A 25593-nucleotide genomic window follows, 5' to 3' on the forward strand; every position below is an offset into this window, starting at 1 on the left:
TCGGCACTTCCATGATTTTCCAGGGCTAGCTCATGGAGTGCATGGTTCCCATCTAGCCTCAGAAACCACCCCTTGGAGCTTGCAGGCACTTCTTGCAAATGTAGAGGACTCTGATGAAAAAAGGACATTAAAAGCAACAGTTTAAAGCACTCTCACACACAAACTCTGGTACTTCTCAATAATAACAAAAGCAGAAGCTCAACTTGACAGGCTGTTCCAATCAAATGGTTGTTTTAAAACAGTTGTTTCTGACACCGATGTTACGGCTTCATTGTGGATACCCCTGTATCACCATCCTAAATGCAATATCCCCCTCAAAAAAGGTAGAAGAAGCAAATTCCTGAGTGGCACTCAGCCTTTTCCACTTAGTTCCATCACACAGCTCCGAAGGAAATGTCAATGCAAGCCTATGGAGACCATAATACTGCTGTATATCAAAATGAAACCTAATCATTGCACATCCTTGCAGATTCATCAATATAAGAACTTTTAAAGAACAGGAAAAAGGCCAACCAGTCTCATATATCAGCCACGTTTAGCATAAAGTTGCCCACAGTTTTCATCATTTTCACTGATAAAATATTCACCAATTTGAGTTTCACCAATGCTGCCAGAGCTTTTATTCTGAGGCTTGCACAGACATCACCTTCCTGTGCTCCAGTTGTCCATCTTTGTACATCTGCACAGCTCTGAAGTCACAGAACAGCACCCATGCAGATGTGAAGCATTATTGGTGTTTGCCAATGCAGCCTTGATAGCCTTTTCTGCCACGAAGTCCTACCGCAATGGGTGACGATGTGAATTTTACAGTGTTAGCCCTTTTTATGAAAGAGAGAGAGAATCCCATGTTATTCTTCCCTTGCTTGCAAGGCTCTGACAAATGATCATGAATGCAACTTTGCACGGTGAAATACAAGGGGTCAGATTCTGAAACTGCTGGTGCTGCTTTTGCGTCATCTCCTTGATTTGTGTTTAAACCATAACAATATTGTGACAAAACTGTTTTTCTTTTATATGTTATAGTCTGACTTAACAAACCTGAAGCCTTCAAACACCAATTTGGTCTGGTATGCATTTAAAGATATAAATTGCAGCAAACATTAACACATCTAGGCTACAATCCTATTAACACTTAACTGGAAGTAATGCTCCATTGAGCACAGTGGAATTTACTTCTGAGTAAACATGCAGAGGACTGCACTTCACAAGCTCTATCCGATGGGATAGGGAGAGATAAGCACAGTTCACTAGAAGAACTGCAGTTATACTTTCAAGAATATTCATTGTGGTCCATCTGTTTAATTCTACATACTTTTAGATATTAGAATCACAAGACTGCAACTCATCTATTAGAAGTTTTCAGTTTAGTCACTCCCCTAGTGTAGAAAGGAAATGATGATAAAGTATTTCCTCACCTGAACCAAAAGACGTATTATCAAATTTCCCGTTGATCACTGGGAGAAACGAAAAAGATCATTCATATCCTGCGGTTAACTCTACCCATTCTTATCATTCTAGCAATGTTCTGCTGGGTTATTTTTCCCACGGAGACATGAGGAAATAGACAGATGACATCAATCCATTCCAAGATGACCATCAAACACCCGTCAGATCATAAATAGTCTCAAGCTCAAGGTCTGATTCTCAGTACTGCATTTTATTTTTTAGAAGTTCAATTTTTCATCCCCCTGACCAAAATCACTCAGTTCTGATATTGCAACTAGAGAACTGGAGCAACTCACAAGTTTAACTGACCCCCACTTTCTCCACCAAAGTTATGCACTTTTACATAAATGTCTTCCTTCAGCATATACCAGCCTTTCTTCTGCAAGTGTGTGTGTGTGTGTGTGTGTGTGTGTGTACATAAACACACACATATAAAGGGAATATTCTGGAAGAACGAACTCAGTATGTCAGATTTTTTAAAAAAAAAAAATTACAAAAAAGGTATTGCAATGTTTCTCCTGCCTGTGCACCCACCTGTTTTTCTTTTCTTTTCCTTAATACCAAACATCATACAGAGGATCAAAAGTATGGCTTGAAGCAAAAACTGGACGATGTTAATTGATATTTTTAAAAAAACAAAATGTTCATAATATACCCTGCTTTTAGTCTCATATTAATCCTAAGTATATTTATTCAGAAACCAGAAAGAATTTATGTAACAGGTATTTCTTAGGTTTAGCAGGTAATGTGAAATCAGAGGTGCTTTTTTTAAAAAATGGAAAGCTCCTCATTCAACCTGGAAAAATTAATTTGCGCTTCCTTCTGGCTTTTTTTTCTTTTTAGAAAGTTCATATAAATTCAACTCAATGCTTTTCTATTAGAAGCACTCCAAAGACACCTGTGTGCAATCCACAGTGCACATTTTAAATGAAAGAAAATTCTGAGAAGGGTGATGGGGAGTTGGGAAGAGGGCGGGGGAATGAGCTTCACTTAAGAAAAACTTGTGCTTGTTTAAGGAAAACTACAGGTCATATTAATGCACTGGTGGGGTTTTTAGGTCTGTTATAACGCAAATGCCCATGGTCACCTTAGGCTTCCATGGTATGTAAAGAAACAAATGTGTCAGCTTTCTTTCCTGAAGATCTGGCAATTTCTGATCCCAGAATTGCTACAAGCTAAAGCAGTGAAACTGATGCTGCAACTTGTACATTTCTCACTATCCGCTGTTTTGAAGGAACAGGTTATGTTATGGCATCCAGCATGGATACAAATTCAGGAGCGTTTCATTAAATCTCTGGTGAACTCTAAACAAGTTGCTGCTTACTGAAGATCCGAAGTGTGGCTAAGAAGTTAAGCATCCTGAAAAACAATAACTTTTCCATCGTGATAATGGAAGTGCCTTTACAAATTTATTTAAAGTATTCTCTACAGACTTACTTATCTTTTTGCTAACTCTTTGGCAAAATGTTGCCTTTGAGTGGAAATAATTGGGGGGACACTAATGCAATTTTGGTTAAGTCCAGCGTAAGTGAGCATAATATGGACTGTTTCACATGCAAATCTGTTTAGTACGGCATAACACCAGCATCTAAATAGTAAATAAATAGCCTACTTAAATGATTGAACATAGCTGAAAACAATGAGGGTTTTATTGTTATATACTTTCTGTTCTGATGAACCCAAAGTAACACCTGAAAAAAGAGCATGTATTCATAAATATTCCATGTTGCCGGGGAAATGCCAACAGAAACTGGATTATAAATTGCAACTGATTTTCTTTGAAACATTAAGGTATTACGGACAAACCAACTTTAAAGGGATGTGTCAAATTAAAATAGATATGCATTTCCAATTAAGCTGAGGCATTTCACTTATGAATGCTGCATTTAAGGGGGCAAAATATTACAGAGGATGCATTGTAAAGTGATTAAAGAAAGCACAAAAAAGAGCATAAAGAGAAAACAAACACTTGGGATGTGTGTTTCTCTGAAGCTGTTCGTCTTGTAATAAATCAAACCCCATATTAATCTAGCCATGCTGAAAATAGAGATTATGCAGCTAATGATGTTAGGGCCCAAACTGGCTGCTACACTGGGTATCCTTAAAGCAACTTGACGCTAACGTGAACTTGGGATGCTGAAAAGACCTACAAGTCCTCCTCCTGTTTCTTTAATTTAGGGAGAGATATTTTGTTAAAAGCAATGAGAAGGCTCAGCCAACAAAAGTGCTGTTGCATTTGCAAGTCTTAAAGCTGGAGAGCTCTCGCTTCATAGGGGAAAGAAGAAGTTAATTCATAGGGCACATAAGGCTTGCAATTGTCAAAGTGCAGACATGTCAATGCTATCATTATCAGGCAGATCGGCCAAGCGTTTAATGGTAGAATCTGGAGACATTCACTCTCCACTATCAGAATGACATCATAACTAAAACAGCCTTCAGCATGGAGGGGCACACACCACACCACAGCAGTTGCCCACTTTTACACTTTTGATCCTCTGGTTCAATTTTGCCACATTCCTCCTTTCCTTTTGGGAGGCATTTGAAGGCTCTTAAAAATCCTGGTTAAAAACCCTCTTAAAAACCCTGGTGAGTCTTTCTTTAAAAAGGAACTCACACAAATAAATAACATTTTCAAAACAATACTTAAAAAACAGCCCCATTTGGAAAAATGGACCAGATTTAATATCAGCCACTTTGTTAGGAATAGCTGTCAGCTATCCTCAAACGTACATCAAGATTTCAGACATTTCTCATTACTCCAGTGATCTTTACTACTGTAAGAGGATGAGGTGAAAGGCATACAATTAGAAATCAGCCTTCTACATTTTTTATTACGTGCTATATAGCTCAGTTTCTCCTCTGGTTTTACACAGGTAGATATAAAATAATAGAGATGACCACATAACTTTACAGACATGTAAACACAGAGACCTTTGAGTAACTAAGCTCTTTATGAACTATTCAATGACAAGGACTCAAAGCAACACGCTTCAGCCTCTGACAACAGCAGCAAGTATACGGAGCACCAATTCCCCCCAAATTACAAACGTTTTAAGCATTTTATTCCCTACACATGCAAATACACAAACACCCCAAGAGCATCACAGCAGGTATTCATAGGCATTGTAAGGAAAACCTCACCTTGTATAATAAGTGATAGGAAGTGGGAAAGTTAGGAAGGCAAAATAAATCATAATCATAGTCATAATAAATTAAAACTCCCAAGGCTACATAAAAAAAAAAACCTACTATTGAGAAGCACCCAAAGAGACCACATAGAGAATTGCAGACCCATCCCAAAGCCCTTTGGCTTTTATTTACACAACCTATTGATGCACTTTCGCAGGTCACTTACTTTTCAGTTATGTTTGAACCCTGAATAATCATGAAGATCGAAGCAGCTGGGTTTGGGGAACTTCTAGAGGTTTTGGTTTGGTTTGCAAATAAGTTTCTTTCAATGGAAAAAAAAATCCAAATTATGCAAATCTGCTCCCCCGATAGGTAGTGAATATTCAATCAGATGGTGATATTGTAAATACTTCTATCCAACACACCCTTCACAGGGCAGATTTATGAAGCAACGTCACCAGCAACGCTCTGGTCCTTGTTGAAGCATCTCGAAGTTAATTAAAGCTGCAAATGTCCACCACCATCACCCCCCCCTCTCATTCAGGTTTACTATTTCAACATCAAACCAGCCAGGAGATGGTGGGGAGGGCTCCCCCTTCTTTTTATACACTTAAAGCACCTTCTTCCAAAGTCAGTGAACAATGAACAAAGATTTGAGTGATCGAACGGCACAGAGGGAAAAGGTGGGGGGGAATATTTTCCACACAAATAATCAAATCCAGTGGAAACGGTTAAAAATATAGTTGCTAATATTAAACTATGAAAGAAAACATCATTCTCCAAGGCTCGATGTGCAAAGGCGTTCGGCCAACCCCTTACAGAAGAATTTCTTAAAAGAAAAGGGAAAAAGAAAGAGCTAAATGCAGCCAGCCTTCCTTATTCTCAGTCCTGAATGAGCCCAAACAAGGCTCCTAAACTTAATTATGACACTTAAAATAAGCTCCCCCCATCACACACACACACACACACACAAGCAAGGAAGGAAGGCACCACCAGTGCTATCTGTGGCAACCAAAGCAGATCAGCTCAGCAAAGACGGCCCCTGTTGGAATTATTTTAAACTGCACAGAGAGGAGAGAGAGGAGGGAAAACAGAGAGAGAGAGAGAGAGAGAGAGAGAGAGAGAGAGAGAGAGAGAGAGAGAGAGAGAGAGAAATCTTTAAAAGTAGATCCCATGTCCGCCTGTCTCGAGCAGTGGGAGAAAGACACATGCCTGTTTCTCCAGCGGTTCTTTTTCGCTCCCACTTCCCAGGACCGACTCCTTCCTCCGGCAGCCTCTTATCTCCTTCCCCGTTTCCTCATTGTTTGCATTTTGACGAGCAAAAGCAGAGGCAGGCAAACTTAGCGTTGCAAGGGCTCCTCTCCCCCCCACCCCAGCTCTCATGTTCTGCTAAAGTGAAAATGAAGGGCTCTGACAACTCACGTCTCCGCCTAGACACTATTATAGACATAACAATATCCGCTCAACAAAAAACCCTCCGACAATAGCACCCATTGCACCTCCAGAGAGCCTCCAGTCCGACCATTCGCCCTCTCTCTTTCTCTTCCCCCTGTTTTGTCGTTGTTTTGCAAATTTCTATTCTCTCCTCCCCAGACACTTGGAATTTCGAGTTACCTACCAAATGATTACGCATAAAATACCAGCATGGTAGTGACATTAGCCAGGCCCCAACCAAACAACACCCCCCCAAAAAATATATATATATATATATATATATATATTTGCTTTCGTAGATTTTCACGGGTACAGGAATGCAGGTTTTGGTGTCCTCGGGTGTCTTCCCGTGTAAAAGTTGGGGTGTCTAGGCGACCTCGTCGAAACGTCGCCTAGACACCCCAACTTTTACACGGGAAGACACCCGAGGACACCAAAACCTGCATATATATATATATATATATATATATATATATATATATATATATGCATATTTAACTCGTTTATTTAGAGCCTTTGGTAATCTGCGAGGTGTTTGTTTTAAAAATAAAACTTAAAAAAAATCCAATTAAATGCCCATTGTTTTACACAGAGAGAAACAGAGAGTATTGGTTTCCTTTTTAAAGTTTCCCAATTCTAGGCTTCTTTCCTTTCCCCCCTCCACTTGCTCCTTATCTCTTTATTATTAAATAATAGCCCCATTGCAACAGATGAGCACCTCAAGAGCTGGGATTTTTTTCCTACTGTGGCATCAAAGCCTTCTCTTTATTTACATATTTTCTTAAACAACTTTTTAGTGCTGAAAAACATAAGTTGCTTTTTTTTAAAAAAGAAGTCTATGGCTGTATTTCCCTCCACAAAATAAAATTGATGCAGAGACGAGGAGAAGGCAGCCAACCCCCAACCCCCCTACCCCACCCCGGAAAGAAGACCAGGGGCAGCCACTTCAACAATCTCGCTCCCAAGTCTTCCTACATATATTTAAAAAAAACCTCTTCCACCCACCCTGCAAAGAGGCAAGTCCGAGGTGCTGCTTTCCGTACCACCCGCTTGCAAGAATCGCCCCCACCTCTCCCTCTCTCCACGTTAAGTTTCCCTTTTAACCTGTTACTTGAGGTCGTGTCTCCCAAATGCCCTGGATTCCTGTCTGGCAGGTGCTTGCTGCCTGCTTCCGGTGGGAAGAGGGTGGAGGGGCAGATCTCATGCCTGCTCCTTCTTCCAATTCTCTACTGCCCACCACCCCACCCGCAAAGCAATCCCTTGCCTACTCCCCAGCCCCCCAAAAAGAAGCATTTTGAACTGCTCCGAAAAACAAGTGCAAATCCCACCCCCCACCGCAACCTCAAAGCCCAGGCGCGCTTCTCGCTAAGCAGAGGTCGAGCAGACCCGGGCACAAAATGGCAGGGCTCGCTGCGAAGGCAGCAGCGCGGCAGAAGTTTTGGCACGCGCGGGGCACGGCGAAGAAGCGAAACTTTTGGTCGCCATTGATTCCGGGGCTGGGGAAAGAGGTGCTACAAGGTTTGGAGGGGTGGTTTGTTGTTGTTGGGGGTTTTTTGCGCGGGGGAGGGGGGGTCGCCTTGTTCTTTTTTTACATCTCTCGGTTTGCCCCTGAAGAAGCCCAAAGGGGAGGATGCAACCCGCGCACGTGGGAAAGGAGGCACTTTTGCAGAAGTTTGCATTGCACCAATTCCTTTTTTTAAGAAAGAAAGAAAGAAAAAAAAAACCTAATGAAAAGTTTCTGGGCAACTTAAGAGGGAGGGGGGTCTTAAATCCTCCATCTATGTTTATTTTTTTAAAAATCCGGGGGAAGTTTTTGCCTTTCTCCATGTCCCCGGCACATAAACACACACGCGCACACCCCGCGAAAGTAACGGATTTAAAGAGAGACCCAGCCAGAGCCGCGCCGGCTCTCCAGTCTCGCTCGCTCGCTCGATCTCTCCTCCAGGCTAAGTTCTACAGCGCCATGCAATGGCTCCTTTGCTCCTTTCATTCTTCTCTCCCCTGACAGCCTTTGCTCGCAAACGTCACTGCTATGGATATTTAATTATACTGTATTTTTTAATCACGCAGGCCCTGTTGCGATGATGCAAAGGGGGGGGGATGGAGAGAGAGAGAGAGAGAGAGAAAGGACTCCAAACTGACTTTGGCAACGTCTGGGGGGCACCCTGCTTTTTAGAAAGATAGATATTTTTAAAACTCCGGTCCTCCCCCCCCAAAAAAATCTCTTATCTCTTTATCTTTTTTCCCCTCTTCCAAAAAAATAAAAAGAGGAGCAAATAAACAACCCAGCAGGGGCGTCCCTTTTGTCTCTCCTTACCTTCCCAATTTTTTTTTGTTTTGTTTTACGGTACGAGAAACTCCCCTGCACGTAAGCGGAGCGTTGCAAAAAGATTGTGTTCAATGAATAATGAAGCATATCCCCCACATGATTGACTTGATCATTTGCTCGGGCTGAGAAACGCGGGGTGGGTGGCTGGGGGGGGCGTGTGGAGAGAGAGAGAGAGAGAGAAAGTGACCAAGGAGAGGAACTCCGATCGGCCAGGCTGACTCCCCCGAAATCTTGGCCAGCCATCCCAAGGACGGGGAGGTGGGGGCGGGAAGGAGGTGTTATTTTCATCTGTCGCTGTTTTGGGGGGGTTCAGGAGGACCCCCCCTTTTTCTCTTCTTCCTTGATAGCGATCAGGCAACATCGCAAGACATCCCCGGCTCGCTCGCTCTCTCTCCTCTGCTTTGGATTCCCCCTCCCCGATCTGGTAGGTGAAAAGCATTGTAGCATTCAAAAGGCACCACTCCATTGTCGCCTTGGCATAATTCACAGCAACTAGATAGGTCTTGCGGCATTTAGCTTTGATGAGCCAAATGCTCAACCCCTTGATATAATAATCTACAAAAGAATGGGGGCTGGGATCGTCCATTTTCCTCCCCCCTCGCTCGTTCGCTCGCTCCTTTTTCTGCCTAAGCAACTAAAAAAAGGGGGGGAGCATTTAACACCGAGCAGTTTGGGGCATGACCTTGAGCCCGTGTAAACACACTTATTAAAAAACCGAGCCGTTTCTCTAAGATTCCCCCCCCACACACACACATCGCCGCCACTCCAGCCTCCCACCCACCCGTCGCCGCTGCTGCTGCTGTTAAGGATCCAGCCTCGATCAACCCTCTCCCCTCCCTCGCCTGTCATTTTCCCTAAACAAATCCGAAGATCTTTCCCCATTTAGGGGAGGAAAGGGGGGGAAAAAAGGCAGAGCGGAGAGGGGGGGCTCGAGCAAGCGAGGAGGTGGAGAGGGGGGGTTGAGTATTTAAGCATCGCTTCTTACCTGCTCTGGAAACTATTTCAAGTCTGCTTCTTTGGAAAACTCCAGGGGGAAGCTCAGCGGCCGGCTGGATCGCGCAGCATCCGTCCAAGACGCTCCGGCGCTTAAGAGAAGTAATCAACGATAAAGTGACGTTGATCTGCACTGTAACCTTGTGGCGTATTTAATGTAAATAAGCAGTTATGTTGCCAATCGCACGCATGCAAACAGAGAAAGGTCCTCAGCGTTGCATTTTGATGCTTTCCATTAAGGCTGACTTTATTTACATACACTATTTAGGGGAAAGAGAGGGGGGGAGAAGAGGAGAGAGGGAGAGGGAGAGGAGATCATGATGGTACGAAGACAATACTAGTGCCAAATGATTATGAAAATATGATTTTAATTAATCACGTAGTAGGCAAGGAAATTAGCATACGGTAATTAAACTTCCAGGGGAAAAAAAGGGAACGAAAGAAAGAAAGAGGGAGGGGGGAAAACACGCCATGAAGGTTCTTTTTGCCTTATGGGTCTGGAATAATCGGGGGGGGGGATATATATAGATATAGATTTAAAATATGAGATTCCCACTCCCCCCCTCCTCCTCCTGCGCTCCAATGCTTATATTATAAAGCAGATAACTTTAAAGGAAAAGAAAAGCCAGCAACTTTAGCAAGGTTGATCTGCTGAGGAAGGTCTAGGAAATAATCTGTAGCCCAGCAGAAGGTGAGAAACGGGGAGTAGGGGGTATGTGTGGCTACTGAAGTAAAAGAAGAGAGGGAAGCGGGGCAGAAGGGGGGTCAAAATGGAGTGGGGGGGAGAGAAAGCTGAATAATGCAATTATGGATTCTGTGTCCCATAGTTGACAAAAGCATGGTGCCTCAATAGACTCTTTGTGATGGGATTATATAATGATTGTGGGGTAATTATGGGGAAAAAAGAGATTTAGTCATAATAAAAAAAGTATCAAAATACATCAGCTTCTTTTAAAAGGAAAAAGCTAGCTCACGACATTAGGGGCATGTTAATAGGAAGGGGGGCGGTGGGAGAGAGAGGGAGAGAGAGAAAGGCAAGATCCGAACGAGCTGACAAATAAAGAGAAGACTGTGATGCGCATGATTAAGAAGAGATGGAGACAGATTGATTATTCAAAATGCCGAGCCACAGGGACACTTAAAACATTGATTCAGGTAACACTAGTTTCATCTCAACTGAAATGAGTTCCCTGAAGATGACTGGCATACATTTTAAATCAGTTTATGCCGTTAAAAAAAGAGAGAGAAAGAAAGAAAGAAAGCAGAAACAACATCACAAGCAGAAATCTTCTAACATAAACGCAGAAGTCCATGCAAGTGGAGGTGGGGGTAGATTTCTGGCAATTCCCCGAAAGAATAATAAAAGTATGTGAGTGGGAAGGGCGGTGTGTTTAATTACTCTCTTCCTTAAATGTTCCCATTATTCCTTTCCATCCGATTTGAGAGGGATGCTTACTCGTTTTTCACATTATATGAGGCTCCACCCCCCATCCCTCATACAAATGGGATGACTTTTTAATCAGCTGCCCCCAAAAAAGAGATTTCCAAAAGGATTTTTTTTAAAAGGAAATTTCTCTTTCCCCACCCCTCCTGACTTTTTTTTTTTTTTTTGCTTTTGTTTTGAAGAAGTTTACTTTATTTTTTGCTTTTGTTTTGAAGAAGTTTAAGAGCAGTTCTTTAAGACTGGTCCTAGAAATGTGGGGAAGAAGAGACCAGTTTTCATGTCCCGTCTTCCAAAGTTTTGAAATTCACTCCGCACTTCACCATTTAACGTGTCTGGAAATTCTCTTTGAACAAATTCCAAAATACACTTCCCCACCCCCACCCCCGCAATAGAAATTAGCATAGCAATCACATCAATAATATCACTACCGCTATGGGAATGATAACTGGAGCAGTGGGGGTGTTCTTTATTCCAATTCTTTGTGGATCAACAGATTATATTCTCTCGCCTTTTGAATTTGTTATTGTAAAGTCAAGTGATTCTTTATAAGTGACAGCCATGGCAAAGAGATGAGGATGGGAAAGCAGGTCGAGAGGAAGTCACCATATGGACTTTTAAAAAGGCACTTTTTGAACAAGATAATGGGGGAATGGTGGTTGCCTTTTAACCCTTCATTGTCTCATTCATGGCCTCAGAAAAAACACACACACACAACTTCCATACTGGCTTACTCCTGGCTGGTTTCTGGGATTGTGATTAGCAACTTTATAAGAAGCAAAACACCACAACAACAACAACCCCAAAACCCTAAGACTTACGGTAAGTCTGACAGTTTCTGAGTTAGATAAGTGGTCTTATGTAGCCTACCATGCTGCTTTCAGCTCTGGCCAGGACTGAATAGTTTTCTCAGTGTGAGGTGGGCCTCCATAGGGTGATGCAGGCAGTTGCCATGGAAGATACGCTATTCCCTAATGAGCTGCCACTCTGCATCTCCAATGCATTTCCCAGTTTCATATGGCTAACTGTTGAGTTGATTGCTTGTGTTAGAGGTCAGCAGGGTGACTTATTTTTCTCTCTCTTCTAAACCCATTTGCTGGAGAGATTAGTTGTGGGTACATCAACGCCAGTGAAGTCCCTTGTTCATGGCAAGGAGTGACTGATGCTCCTCTTCAGTCTAAGGCGGTGTGCACATTAGTGGCTTAAAAAGCAGAAACACCATCCCACCCCCACCCACGTTTCAAGTTGTTGTTTTACACCATTGCTCGCACCAGAAGGGTGGAGAGGGTTTCTTCACCTGAAGCCGATTATCTGTTTTGTCTCCCTGCAATTGCAAACACACTCTCTGAACTCTTATTCAATGAAGCTGCCACCTGCGCATGTGCAACAGTGGTCCAAACAGTACACACCTCAGCTGAACTGCGGCTTTCATTTTCAAATTGGATGGAAGATGGTTTGAGGGGAAACACCTCAAAAAGGAGTATTTCTCTATAAGCTACAGGATACAGATAAATCGTGACTAACACTGTGCATTCTTGGCTTCAAATATCAGCAGTAAGAGCATGCTGGAGCAAGAGCAAATGGTAATGTGTACATAAACTTAACCCATCTTACACTTGAAAAAGCTTTAACAGGGTTGTTTTCCTGACTTGGTGAAGTCCACTATGAGGAAGCCTGAGAAGACACACTATTAAGAAAGACTATAGTAGTGCAGAAAGTGAGACCCTGAAGTTGCTTACTAAATAAATAAGCATTTACAAAATCTATGTCCTGACCATCTTAGCTGGTGACTTTCAGTAATCCTACTTCCATTTCATATCTCTCTCTCTCTCTCTCTCTCTCTCTCTCTCTCTCTCTCTCTCTCTCACACACACACACACACACACACTTTTTGTATTATTTCAAAGGGTTACAAAGATCAATAGTATCTGGAGAAGGGAGGGGGTGATATGCCAAACGTTTGGCAGCTCATTAACTCCAAAGAGTCAAATACTAGATAGAAAACTCTACAAAATCAGTATTTATTCAAATCCATTATTATTATTATTATTATTATTATTATTATTATTATTATTATTATTATAGCCTTTATACCCTGTATATTCAAAGGACATACAGATATTATGTGGCAGGCATATCAATACTAATACAATTAAAACAGTTGAAAACTACCTCCTTAAATAGTTTAAACAGCTTTTTAAAAAAGTTTAAAACTCCTAAAAGCAAACACCTGCTCTGAAACTATGCAGGATTTTCCTGGTTTAGGGATTTCCCTATTAGAAGAAACAAAAAGATGGGACTTGAAGGACCACATGTCTACAGGTGGGCCAGGTCATGCTATACCACTCAAGCAGGAACACAAGGCTCCTCCTCTAGTGATTGCCCTGGTCTGGAATAACTGTCACAGTTCTGGTTTGGAATTGCAAAGGGAACCATCACTGTCCAGAAGTCAGCCTTTGAGGGGAGACACTGGTGTGTATACCTGCTTCCACAACTTCTCTCTCTCTCCGGGCATTACAATGTGTGACTGGCAACATTTTTTTTTTTTTAGTATTAGATTTTCTACAGAAAGGGTAAATCTGGATTAAATGAGGAAAAAATATAACCTGGCATTTTGACATCATGTGGCCCTTGCAAAGAACTTACAAGAAGCATTGATCACACAAATAGGTAAGGTAAAGATAAAGGTAAAGGACCCCTAGACGGTTATGTCCAGTCAAAGGCGACTATGGGGTTGCGGCGCTCATCTCACTTTCAGACCAAGGGAGCCGGCGTTAGTCCACAGACAGTTTTCCGGGGCATGTGGCCAGCAGGACTAAACAGCTACTGGTGCACAGAGGACCATGACGAGTGCCAGAGCACACGGAAACACCGTTACCTTCCTGCCACAGCGGTACCTATTTATCTACTTGCACTGGCGTGCTTTAGAACTGCTAGGTTGGTAGGAGCTGAGACAGAGCAACAGGAGCTCACCCTGTTGCAGGGATTCAAATCACTGACCTTCCAATCAGCAAGCCCAAGAGGCCACAAATAAGCACCCACCTGGAAGCATCCTTACTCTGGTGCCATCAAACATGCACACAAACTGCAATCTTTTTTAGTCGACAGGTGAAATGCATAGTCTTATACAGAAAATCTTTCTGTGAGCCTCTAGATGTGTCCCCCAAGCTTGCCATTTGTCTTGTGTTCCTTTCAGTTCTCTAAAGTAGAAGTCTGTAGAGAACAGAAAAGCAGGTGTTCTCAAGGAAGGGAGACACTTGAGGGGGAAAGCTCTTACTGCTCACCCCTTAGCAATGGTATTCAATTAATAACTCTTTAATCGGGTAAAGTATAAAGGGTGGAATAAGTATTTTCAAGATATAGAATCAATGCAATGAAGGAATCACAGCTAAAAAGATCCCTGACAGATGGCCACCCAAACTTTCAAGATGGGGACAACATTTGCCTGTTTCCAGTCCACAGGGACAGAGGCTGTGAGATTACATCTATATGTTACTTTAGTACCCTTGGAGGCAGTTCATCAGGCCCTGGAGATCTAAATTCATTTAAAGTACCTAGATGTTCCCTTACCACCTCTTTTCTTAACTTGGGCTGCAGCTGCTTCTCTGCATCATCTATGCTATTATCACGAAGTTGGGCACTGTTTTTCTTTTGGGAGAAGACAGATGCAAAGTAGGTGTTGAGTAGTTCCACCTTCTCTCTGTCACTTTGCCTGGCTTCTCTGTGCAGAGTTAATATGAGAATTAAACTGAACCAGATTAAATTTATGCAGGCTCGCAGAGACTTGGATGTCCTACTCCAAATTGACCCATTGAAATTCACAGGCATGCCTTAGGTTCATTCATTTCAGTGGGTCTACACTGAGTAGGGCTTAGTTGGCTACAGCAGGAAACTGCTTCTATTTTAACCTAAACCAGTTCTCAGCTCACCTGAGCTAAATTGAAAAATTGCCCAAAGTAAGAATAAAATGTGTGTTTTAGGTACTCCAGGCAGCTGAGGCAGAGAGGAATGTGTCCAATTGGAGAATGATACATTTCAACATGAATTAGAAGAGAGAAAAGCATCAAACTCTACGAGTAGCAGAAGCATATAAGAGTGTTTGTTACTGAAGTAAAATTCATTGTGGACTCCAAGGAACTTGAACTTTTAGAACCAATTCCAATGTGGCAATTTGTGCCATAGACATCCAGTAAGCAGAAACACATTGATAACCTGTATCAGAATGTACTGTCTAAGTAACTTATCAAAGGAAAGTCTTGTACTCATGAGATTATCCCTAGAAAAGCAATTCTTATGCGCAGATGATGTGTTTAGACTATGCCTTCCATAAACCATTGCATCACAGCAAACTGTTACCCTTGATGTTCTAGAATTGGGGTAGTTTTGAGATCTCACAGGCAGCCTACAGGAACATAGAAATTAGAGCATCAGGGCAGGACAACAAACAACAAGAGCAACCATGTATCATGACACAGTATGATATCACTCTAGGTCAGTGTTGCAAAGAAAACAGTTGCAGCATGAAACCAGGAAGGAAACATTTGTGCTGTACTGTCAGGGTTCCAGTGACAGATTAACAAAGCAAATGATGGTTGCTGACAGGAATGAGGCCCTGTCAGCATATAACAACTATGTTTAGAGATTTGCACTGGTGGCCAATTTGCTACTGGGTCAAGTTCAAGGTGTTACGGTTAGTATTCAAAGTCCTTAACAACTTGGGACTAGTTTACCTACGATCACCTGACTCCATATACCCCATAACTGGCATTGTTATAGACACAACATAATACCTGTTCCATATCTGTAAGAACACGATGGTTTAGTGTGGCAGTACCTGCACTTTGGAACTCCCTGCCTCTTGATATCAGGCAAGCACATTCACTATAATCTTTTTGGTGCCTGCTAAAAACATTTTTGTTCAGACAAGCCTTCCCCAGATGCTTAGAAAGATGATTAGAATTTTAATCTGTTTTTAGAATATTGTTATTTTAATTTTTTGAAAGTCTTACATTATTGTTAATACTTTCTTGCTGATACTTTTATTTTTTAATCTTTTTTGTAAACTGCTTTGGGGATTTTTTTCCCCTTAAAAAGCAAGCAAGCAGCATATAAATTTTATGAAACAAATGCCCAATTGTTGTTTTGCACCATGTACCAGATAATTCATTTAGGCTGGGTTGTGTGTGCAAACTTGGTGGATTATCTCTTTTTTTATCCATTTCCTCCTCTTGAAACAGCAGCTTCCCTCATGCAACATTACAAACTCATTTTGAAGCTCCTGTGAGTTTCAAATGCACCTTGAACCCAGTACAGGGAAAATCCGAAGTTAGCCTCAATTTTATGGAATCTGGCCTCAGCTTAGTCAAGTAAAAAAGAAGGGCCTGCATTAAGGATGTATGTTACAAGCACACTTGTTAAAAAGCACTCAATTTCTCCCACGTCCACACAATAGTTAGAGGCTTTTATCATACAGAACAGAGATACTTGAAGCCATAGATAGTAGTTGCTACTTATAGAATATACCTCTTATACTGCATATATGTGAGCTGACAGCAAAGAACTTGATTTTAGAGTGCAATGCATAAGGCACTGGAGTGGGTGGAACTAGGGCTGCCAAATGATTAAATAAATTTTATTTGATTAATCATCAATAACTTAGTTAAATTTTAATAAATGTACACATTGCTAACCTGTAAATATAGAGGTATTCTTGGCTGTGTGCACACCATACATTTAAAAAACTTGAGTTCCCCCAAAAGAATCCAATGAACTGCAGATTGTTAAAGGTGCTAGGAATTGTAGCTCGTAAGGGGTAAACTATGGTCCCCATGATTCTTTGGGGGAAGCGTCTATATCCTACTTAAATCATTAGAATTTCTAAGCAGTGTGCATTTTAAAAAACATACAGAGAATGAAATAATAAAAAGTCACTATAAAAGGGGACACCACCTTAAAATGCCTACTACAGTAAGAAAATCTTTGTCATGCACTTGAAGTTCAGCAAGGAAGGTGCTTGTCTAATCTCAGTTTGAAGGGAGTTTTACAGTCTTTGGCCCGGAATGCTACATACAGGGCTTCTAGTAGCTGTGAGACATGTAACCAAGCCATAGGAGACCAACAGTGGAGACCTCCCCAAAGATCTGTGATCAGGTAGGAATGTAAAGGATCAGGCAGTTCTAAAGAGAGAATTGTAGAAGGACTGCAAGGGTCCTCTATCCAAAGATCCAAAGATATCCTGGACCCAAGTTGTTAAAGGCATTGCAAATTGATGCAAGAACCTTAAATGTGGCCCAGTAACATATGGCCTTGCGGACCCACCCACTTCTCAGTGTAGGAAACTCAGAGCTAGAGCATCTTCAACAGATGACTTCTGCTTGAAGACCTCCAGCAAAGAAGAGCCCTTTGTGACCTAGGATTTGATTCCATTGCTCTTGCCACCAAAATGTTTCTTGCAACATTCAACCAAAATCTACTCTCATGTCCTGCTTTAATTGCAGCACCCAAGACTGTTCTTTAGTTAAACAGGTTTCAGTTGCACATCATGTCACAAGATAAACAAAATACGGAGCATTGGAGGTAGGAAGTAAGCACAGTGTACAAGCTTATTGCAACAATTCTACAGCCTTTTATAATACAAAGGAAAGTAGCTTATAATAGGCTCCATGATTAATTTGAGTAGGTATCATGGTTAAAGCATGTTTGCAAATATTTCCTTTCTTTTTAAAATTGCTGGTAAAAGTATGCTTTGCAGAAGTTTTGCTAACCAAAATCTGGAAACTCAAGCTGAACCTAGCCTCAAAATCACCAAGACTTACTTCCAAATAGACACATTTAGTTTCAGACTGCAAATATTTCCCCTTAGCTTTATAAAAAAGAAAAAGAAAAAAATAATAATGTTATTAATGTATACAGAGAATTTCATTATTAAGTAGACAATCTGATACAACAATATAATTTCAACCCAAATAAAGTCAAGCTTTCACTTTTAAGTGGGTAAGTTTGATATATGACAGACATTATTCTCTGATTCTATGCCAATAAAGGAGACTGGCTGATAGATAGATATTTTCTGATTCAAGAACCATGGTATTTAAAAATATTTAAACTTTTAAGAAAAATGAAATTTCAACATCATTTTTGGATGACAGGCCCTGTGATCCTCAACCTATATTTAAATGTTTCAATACTGGGACACATTACTTAAAAGCAAGCCCTACCATAATCAGCGGGGCTTACTTTCACATAATATGTTTAGAATGTACTGAGAGAACCTCTAATTCTCTGTCAATTTCTATTACTTAGAGAGAGAGAAAAGTCTACCATTCAAAATGTGTTATCAGAAAACAGCATAGATGTATGTGGTGCTGCTTTTGGGCCTGATTCCAGCTGGTGCAGAATGTGGAGGCTATACTGATGATGGGGCAGACAGGTACCAACATGGGAAACCATTGTTAAAACATCTGCATTGGCTGCCCATCTACTTCCCAGCCAGGTGCCAGGTTCTATTATTAATTTACAAAGCCCTGAACAACTTAGTTCCAAGCTACCCTAGGGAGACTGCATGAGCCCTTATATTCCCGCTCAGTCATGGAGATCATCTGTAGGAGCATCGCTGGTTGTTCTCTAACTCACCTGACATTAAAATGGGAGTAGTGACAGCAGCAAAGGACTTCCAGCTTTATAGATTGTGTGAGCAAGATCGAATGCGCATAGGCTGTAGAAGCTAACAGAAATTTCTAACCATCTATATTGGAACGAGGGTGAAGACACCCCTTCTTCCAGTATCTGACAATGGCAGAATTTTGCAGTCATTTCTAACCATTGATATCAACAGCAGCTATTACAAATGGTCGTTGCTTCTGTCCTAAGAATCCTGAATATATAAATCCTGATTTATATATCGTCATATTCTGCGTATGCAGTGTTCCATAAAGGAAATAGAGATCCCTGCTTTAAGAAACAAAATCTAAATTTTGATGTTATTTTCTGTTCATGTTATTCGCTGAAAAAGAATGATTGACAGCTCATCAACAATTTAAACAAGTCTATGATCCCACATGCAGGAACATATGTGCGCTGTTTTTCATAGCAGGACAGCAGTGCATGAGATTTCATGTATCAGGAGTGTACACTGGAGTGTCAAAACTTTCACTTGGCTGCAGCATTACCTTATGATCACATTCCCCCTTTTGTTTTTCTTTGCAAATATCTGTGGAATGTTTGATGAGATAGGAGGGTTTGTTTTGTGCCTTGCTTGTTCATCACTGCGTAAGTGCACCGGCTAATCAGAGTTTGAATACTTCATCCTCCTTGGTGGAAATGTTGCCATTCATACAAGGAAATGAATTATTTCCCACCATCACTAATCAAGCTGCCAAAAAGCTAACAATTTGTTGGAAACCAGCTAGCTAACTATCTCTGATTGTGGTGATCTGCCAAAAATGGAGACCTTGTGGAATATTAAGAACATAAGAAGAGTCTGCTGGATCAGAACAATGGCCCATCTAGTCCAGCATCCTCTTCTCACAGTAGTTAACCAGATGCCTGTGGGAAACCTGCAAACAGGACCTGAGCACATGAGCACTCTCCATTCCTGTGATTTCAAGCAATTGGAATTCGAAAGCATTGCTGCTTCTCACCATGAAGGCAGAACAAAGCCATCATGGATAGCCCTCTCCATGGCTTTAAAAGAAGATTGCAGCCATCCAGGTAAGTGGCCATCACTACATCCTGTGGGAGCAAATTCCATAGTTTACTACGTACAATATCAGCACGGGGACGTGGGTGGCGCTGTGGGTTAAACCACAGAGCCTAGGACTTGCTGATCAGAAGGTCAGCAGTTCGAATCCTCACGATGGGGTCAGCACCCGTTGCTCGGTCCCTGCTCCTGCCAACCTAGCAGTTTGAAAACACGTCAAAGTGCAAGTAGATAAGTAGGTACCGCTCCGGTGGGAAGGTAAACGGCATTTCCGTGTGCTGCTCTGGTTCACCAGAAGTGGCTTAGTCATGCTGGCCACATGACCCAGAAGCTGTATGTTGTCTCCCTCAGACAATAAAGCGAGATGAGTGCCGGAACCCCAGAGTCGGCCACGACTAGACCTAATGGTCAGGGGTCCCTTTACCTTTACCTTAATATCAACACACCATGGCCTCGATTTTCTACTACTCTTGCTGTATAATGGGTCCAACAGCTGACAAGTACAAATTAATGAGAGTTTAGAAGAGCCTAGCTTGCACTTTATGCCAAGGTTGTCCTGAGTTTAACACTGCGTTTAAGTGGAAACAAAACATCAGTACGGTCCTGGTAGATTATTAGCAACTGCAACTTTGCTAGATTGTTTCATTCTATATCTGCAGAGCTACATTTCAGTATCAAAATAGATTGTGAGACTATTTCCAAAGAAGACTTCACTGCTTTTTGCAATGAGTTACTGCTCTTTATTGCAACCTGGAAACCCATGCCTCCTAAAGGATCTATATAGCAGCAGCCTAAAGCTAGATAAATGTTACCCTTCATGATCGAAAACAAAGTTGGGTTCAGTAGAAGTTAACATTAACAATGCAGGAGCCTGAAGAAGAAATTAGAAACATGAGTCTGTGATAATGATGATATTATCACACTGGCAAAAAAAGAAAGGGAGGTTGTTGGTGGTGGAAGCACTCTCAAATGTCATAGAAAGAAAATGAAGAAAAACATCCTCACGCAAATGGTCTTTTCTTCTTTGTGATGAAAATCCTTGTGCATATGCTCCTAACTAGAACCTTAAATTGAAAAGCAAGCATTTCTTTTAATGTAGTGATTAAGACAGAGCAGCGAAAGTCTCCCACTTCAAATCTTGGCATGAACTTACTAGGCTCCTTAGCCAAGCCACTCTCGCTCTCAGCCATGGCCCCCTATCTGCAATGTGATGATAATGACCTATCTTACAGGGTTGCTCAGTCAGGATTAAAGGAAGGTTTATATGTTTGGTTATTTTAAAGCACTTACATGCCACCTTCTATTCAAGGTGTATATGCCACCTTCTATTTCAAGGTGGTTTAAAGTTAAACTATAAAAGAATTATAACTAACATTAAAATAGCAGTGCAACACAACATCTACAGTAGCTTACTACTACTATTACTACTACTACTACTACTAAGAATAATAATATTTAGATCCCGCCCATCTGGCTGGGTTGCCAGCACTGTCTCAATACCCCAAAAAAAGCTTGGGCAAAAAAGGATGTTTTAGAGAGCTCTCTGAACAGCAGCCTAAATGCATATAGGGTTGCTGTTGTTGTTGTTTTAAAAAAGTAAAGATAAAGGACTCCTGGACAGTTAAGTCTAGTCAAAGGTGACTATGGGGTGCGGCGCTCATCTCACTTTCAGGCCGTGGGAGCCAGCATTTGTCCACAGACAGTTTTCCTGGTTATGTGGCCAGCATGACTAAACTGCTTTTGGTGCAACAGAACACCATAATGGAAGCCAGAGTACACGGCAATGCCACTTACCTTCCCACCACAGCGGTACCTGTTTATCTACTTGCACTGGTGTGCTTTCAAACTGCTAGATTGGCAGAAGCTGGGACAGAGCAACAGGAGCTCACCCCCATCATGTGGATTAGTACCACTGACCTTCCGATCAGCAAGCCCAAGAGGCTCAGTGGTTTAGACCACAGTGCCACAAACAGCATCTAATTGCTAAGCTTAATTCTTATTCTTTTAGATAACTGCATTTTTGCCACTTACATTCCACCAGGTTGCTAGGTCAAGTGACCAGGCTGAAAGGTGTTAAAATGTCGTGCTTTCTGAACACAATGCATTCTCAGGAAATTGTTTGATAGACAAGTGTTTGCATAATGAGTCACTGATTTCCATTGATTCCTATCAGAAAAATGTCTAATGTGTTCCTGAGCACAAAATTTTGACCAACAAATGAAAAAACCCAGGAAACCCCTCTGAATCCTTATAAAAGGAAAACAAGAAAGGGAAAAAAAAACACCACGTTCTTATTTGTCCAATCTGTCTTTGCCCATCTAACATGGTTTCTGAAGAAACGGCTGCCACTGACCAGCAAAACACCAAAATTAAAGCTTGTTTAGAGGCAATTATCTGTTTACAGCACTACACACAGGTCTAGCTGTTCGGATATCTGAATCTGCAGTGTGTACAGTGGTACCTCAGGTTACAAATGCTTCAGGTTACAGACTCCACTAGCCCAGAAATAGTACCTTAGGTTAAGAACTTTGCTTCAGGATGAGAACAGAAATTGAGCAGTGGCGGTGCAGCAGCAGTGGGAGACCCCATTAGCTAAAGTGGTACCTCAGGTTAAGAACAGTTTCAGGTTAAGAACGGACCTCCAGAATGAATTAAGTTCTTAACCCGAGGTACCACTGTACAGCAAAGTTTCTGTACTAATTCCTTGTGTTTGGACAAGTAATTTTTTTCATATAATGAGTGTTTGTATAGCGGGACCTGCATGTACAGGTAAAAACTTGAAACAATTGGGTTCCAATCCATATTCATGAAATACACAAACAGCATGTTATTACCTCTCTACTTAGAAGCCCTGCTGAGTTAAATTGGGATTACTTCTGAGTAAGTGGATATAGGATTTGTAGCCTGAGTAGGCAAGACACTGTAGGTGGGGCCAGGAATGTCCCCTGCCTGAAATCCTGGGGGGTCACTGCCAGTTAGTGTAGATAACACTGAGCTAGATGGCCCAGTGGCCTGACTCGGTATAAGGCAGCTCGCTGTGTTCCTTTGTTTTCTGTGTTTCTATGCTGTCTGATGCCCCAGAAAGGGAAGATGCAGGTATTTGCAGCTTGACCATATTTATCGTAATGGGGCATGAAGGAGAAGGCAGGTGTATAATGTCAGCCCAATTTCAAGGGTAGGCAATTATTGGGAAAGGCATGTCTATGTTTGTGTGTGGACCTGTTGCAAATCAGATGTTTACAAGAAAAAAGATATGATATATGGTTCTGAGACATGTATGGTTCCAGATGATGGTACACTTTAGGATCTGTTAATCTGGCCCAGCCTTACTTCAGAGTACAGACACACAACCTGACAATAAAGGACAAAGTTTGGGAACAGTAAAGCTTTTCACATGCTAGTTCCTGGCGAAAAAATTATTTACTTTTTTATGGGGATTTCTTCAGAAGGGCAGACTCAACAGCCAATATTTTTGCTTCTGAGCAGCAAAATTTGTTAAGACATGCAGCCTCCAAGGCTGTGTGATTACTTTGTTGTTCTGCACATAGTATTTTTCTCTTTCTCCTGACTCTATAATGTGCTTTTAAAATATGGGGTTTTAACTGTTTCATGCAATTAATTAATGTTTTTAAAGAAATATAACATCTGATCCCAAATCTCAGAAGATGCAGGAAGAGTGAGTTCTTTCCTCTACACTTTTGTTTTGCAAAGAAGGAGGGCAAGGAAAGGAGGTCTCAAAATAACATAGTTCCATACCAATTAATCCCCCTGAGACATGCAGCAATGGGGGGGTTTTTTAGATGTAATTATGATGCAGTGGCTATATTATCTGTAACATGAACCCCTGGTTCAGTTTTTTAAAAAACCACTTATTGAGATAACCCTCTCTCCCATATTGTCCCATCATTCAAAAAGTGATGTTTTGTAACTAGATATATGTTTTTAAAAAGAAAAATTAGAAGTTTTCAGTCTCAGTGTTGAACTGTAGGGCCACAGGTTTCCCAGCCCTAATCTACAGCAATAGAGGATGATAATTCTGATGACAACTTCTTCTTTTTAGTGCAACCACTCAGTGATTTCAAATGAAAGATGGTATACAAATATTTTATATAAATAGAGCTGTTGTGGGTGCCAATGTCTCAGAGGGAAAATATTAAACTTTGGGTGAGAACTGAGCAATCACCAAGCCCAACAGAAGAAAGTGGACTGCAATTGGTTATATTTCCATAAATAAGCCAGACAGTATAATTTTCTATTCTAAGTAACATTAAAATGCATAGAACATATGCATTTATTTGGTTTTTTTATTTAAAAAAATGCATATATTTCACACACACCCCATATCCAGAACGGACGAAAGAAATTTCTGCCTCCCCTCCCCCCAAGGAAGTCCAGAAAATTTATATCTTTAGCAATAATGTATCTGGGATCAAACTAAAGAGTTCCTCAGAAAATTTTAGAACCAGAATAAACCAAGGCCCAAACTCCATTGTAGGAGTCGGCAAGCAAGCAGTCACCCCTAATGGACACACTGTGGCCAATTATGTCCACTTATAATGGGATAAATTTTGTTTTAAAGGGAAAGGTTTGACAGCAATCTTCGTTTTTGCCCCTCCCCTTTCCCTTCACTTTTCCTCCTTATGCCCAATGAAAAGACATGGTGGGTCTACTCTAATTTCCACTGGATATAACCCAGAGATTTTTATTTCACAGAAGAAATTCCAAACGCCTAGAGAGCTGTAAAACAAAAACAATCCCATATTAAACATTAATTATGAAAGCCCATTTGGGATGGGGGCCACCGATAAGCAAAAATTTTGGTGATGTTTTGAATTTGAACAAGGTTATGAGTTGAGGGGGGGAAGGACCCCTTTTGGCCCCAGGTCTCCTGCCTAAGCTTTCTGTTAGTGATTAAACAAGCTAACATCTGCTGATGGAAAGATCTTTAAGAGAAAAGCACTTGTGCATTCATAGCGACACAAATAGGAGCTGAACACTGTCAATTTCCCAATGACCTTTTAAAAACAACGGCAACAATGAATGGGGCATATCTGCTTACAGATCTGATAAACAGACCAGAAAAATGAGGCGGGGGGGAGAGGGAGAACATCATAAGCTAGAGGAAAAGCGGAATGCCTTCAAAAGCTAATGCATTACAAATCTGTGAAGTATACGTGTGACACAACCTAAGAGAATCAAGCTTAAAAAGCACAGAATCAATAAAAAGCCATTAAAAATCAATCTTTTAACAATGTATGAGATGGTTTGCATGTCCTCGGCCACCCTTTTTAACACTAATTCTGTAATAATTCCAAACTGATATGCAGAGAACATGCCAATGTAAATCTGAGTACTCAAAAAAATTTTTTTTAAATAAGAGCTTAAATTGGGGGGAAATAAGCTTTATAGGGAAAAAATTCTACACAATGTCCATCAATGTTTAGAATAGATTTTGTTAGTAATCTGGAAGAGATTTAAGGCCCAGACATGAAATTAGGAATGATTTAAATAGATTCATTAAATTACTTCAGTTGTTTAGAATTGGAAGGATCACAAAAAAAAATATCTTAGGATTTAGGACATACCACAAATACAGGCGGTGGTGTATTTTCAAATCAATCAATAAATAAAAGCTTCAGCAGAACATTAGCCAGGGGTTTTATGTATCTGCATGAAGGTTCATTTTTGTAAGAGTTTGCTAAATTCAAATGGATGGTCTGCTTTGTCCCTTAATTTGCACAATATTAAATGATTTTACATACAAGAGGAAAATCTGTAGCCAGCTTCTCCAATTAACCTGATTGCAGGGGGAAGTAATTTAGAAATTGACCTGTTCTTGCTCAGACTCTTTATTGTAGCCTTCTGGGCATCACTTCTGTGTTGTTGTTTTTTACCCCTAAGTTCATAAGTTCGTGGTCCTGACTCCCAACAGATTTTAGATGTACTGAACCTTTCTTCTTTTTAGAAGGACACTATGAGAGAATCTTGGGAAAGGAACTTGTGTGTGCAGTGTTATATGAATAGGTCCCCGTTACAAAAACAAACAATGCAGTGTAAATACAGACCAAGCAAAAGTGTGGATGAGCCTGAAGTCAATCAGATGCAGTATGAGGGCAGAAGGAA

The 25593-nt window shown here is 41.1% G+C and overlaps 1 protein-coding gene and 2 long non-coding RNA genes across 10 annotated transcripts in view; 2 read left to right on the forward strand and 1 right to left on the reverse strand.

Moving 5' to 3' along the window:
* ZNF536 (zinc finger protein 536) overlaps positions 1 to 25593 on the reverse strand; it is a 538171-nt gene that overhangs the window by 434316 nt on the left and 78262 nt on the right. For 3 of the 8 annotated variants that reach the window (XM_081923982.1, XM_081923975.1, XM_081923983.1), the window contains exon 1: positions 9324 to 9416. The exons of 1 other annotated variant lie outside the window; for it this stretch is intronic. The gene's annotated coding sequence lies outside the window, so the exon portion shown is untranslated. Of the gene's footprint in view, positions 1 to 4801; positions 5599 to 7113; positions 7272 to 9323; positions 9417 to 25593 lie in introns of those variants that run through there. 4 more of the 8 variants (XM_081923981.1, XM_081923976.1, XM_081923980.1 and 1 more) reach the window with 3 other exon arrangements.
* LOC309377161 overlaps positions 1 to 25593 on the forward strand; it is a 312807-nt gene that overhangs the window by 287174 nt on the left and 40 nt on the right. The gene's annotated exons all lie outside the window — the stretch shown is intronic.
* On the forward strand, positions 8538 to 9464 carry LOC309377178. The gene is made up of 2 exons (XR_014171470.1): positions 8538 to 8762; positions 9369 to 9464. It is a non-coding gene; the product is annotated as an uncharacterized lncRNA (long non-coding RNA).

This window comes from Podarcis melisellensis, assembly GCF_964234715.1.
Source record: "Podarcis melisellensis genome assembly, chromosome: 8".
NCBI classification, from domain to species: domain Eukaryota; kingdom Metazoa; phylum Chordata; class Lepidosauria; order Squamata; family Lacertidae; genus Podarcis; species Podarcis melisellensis.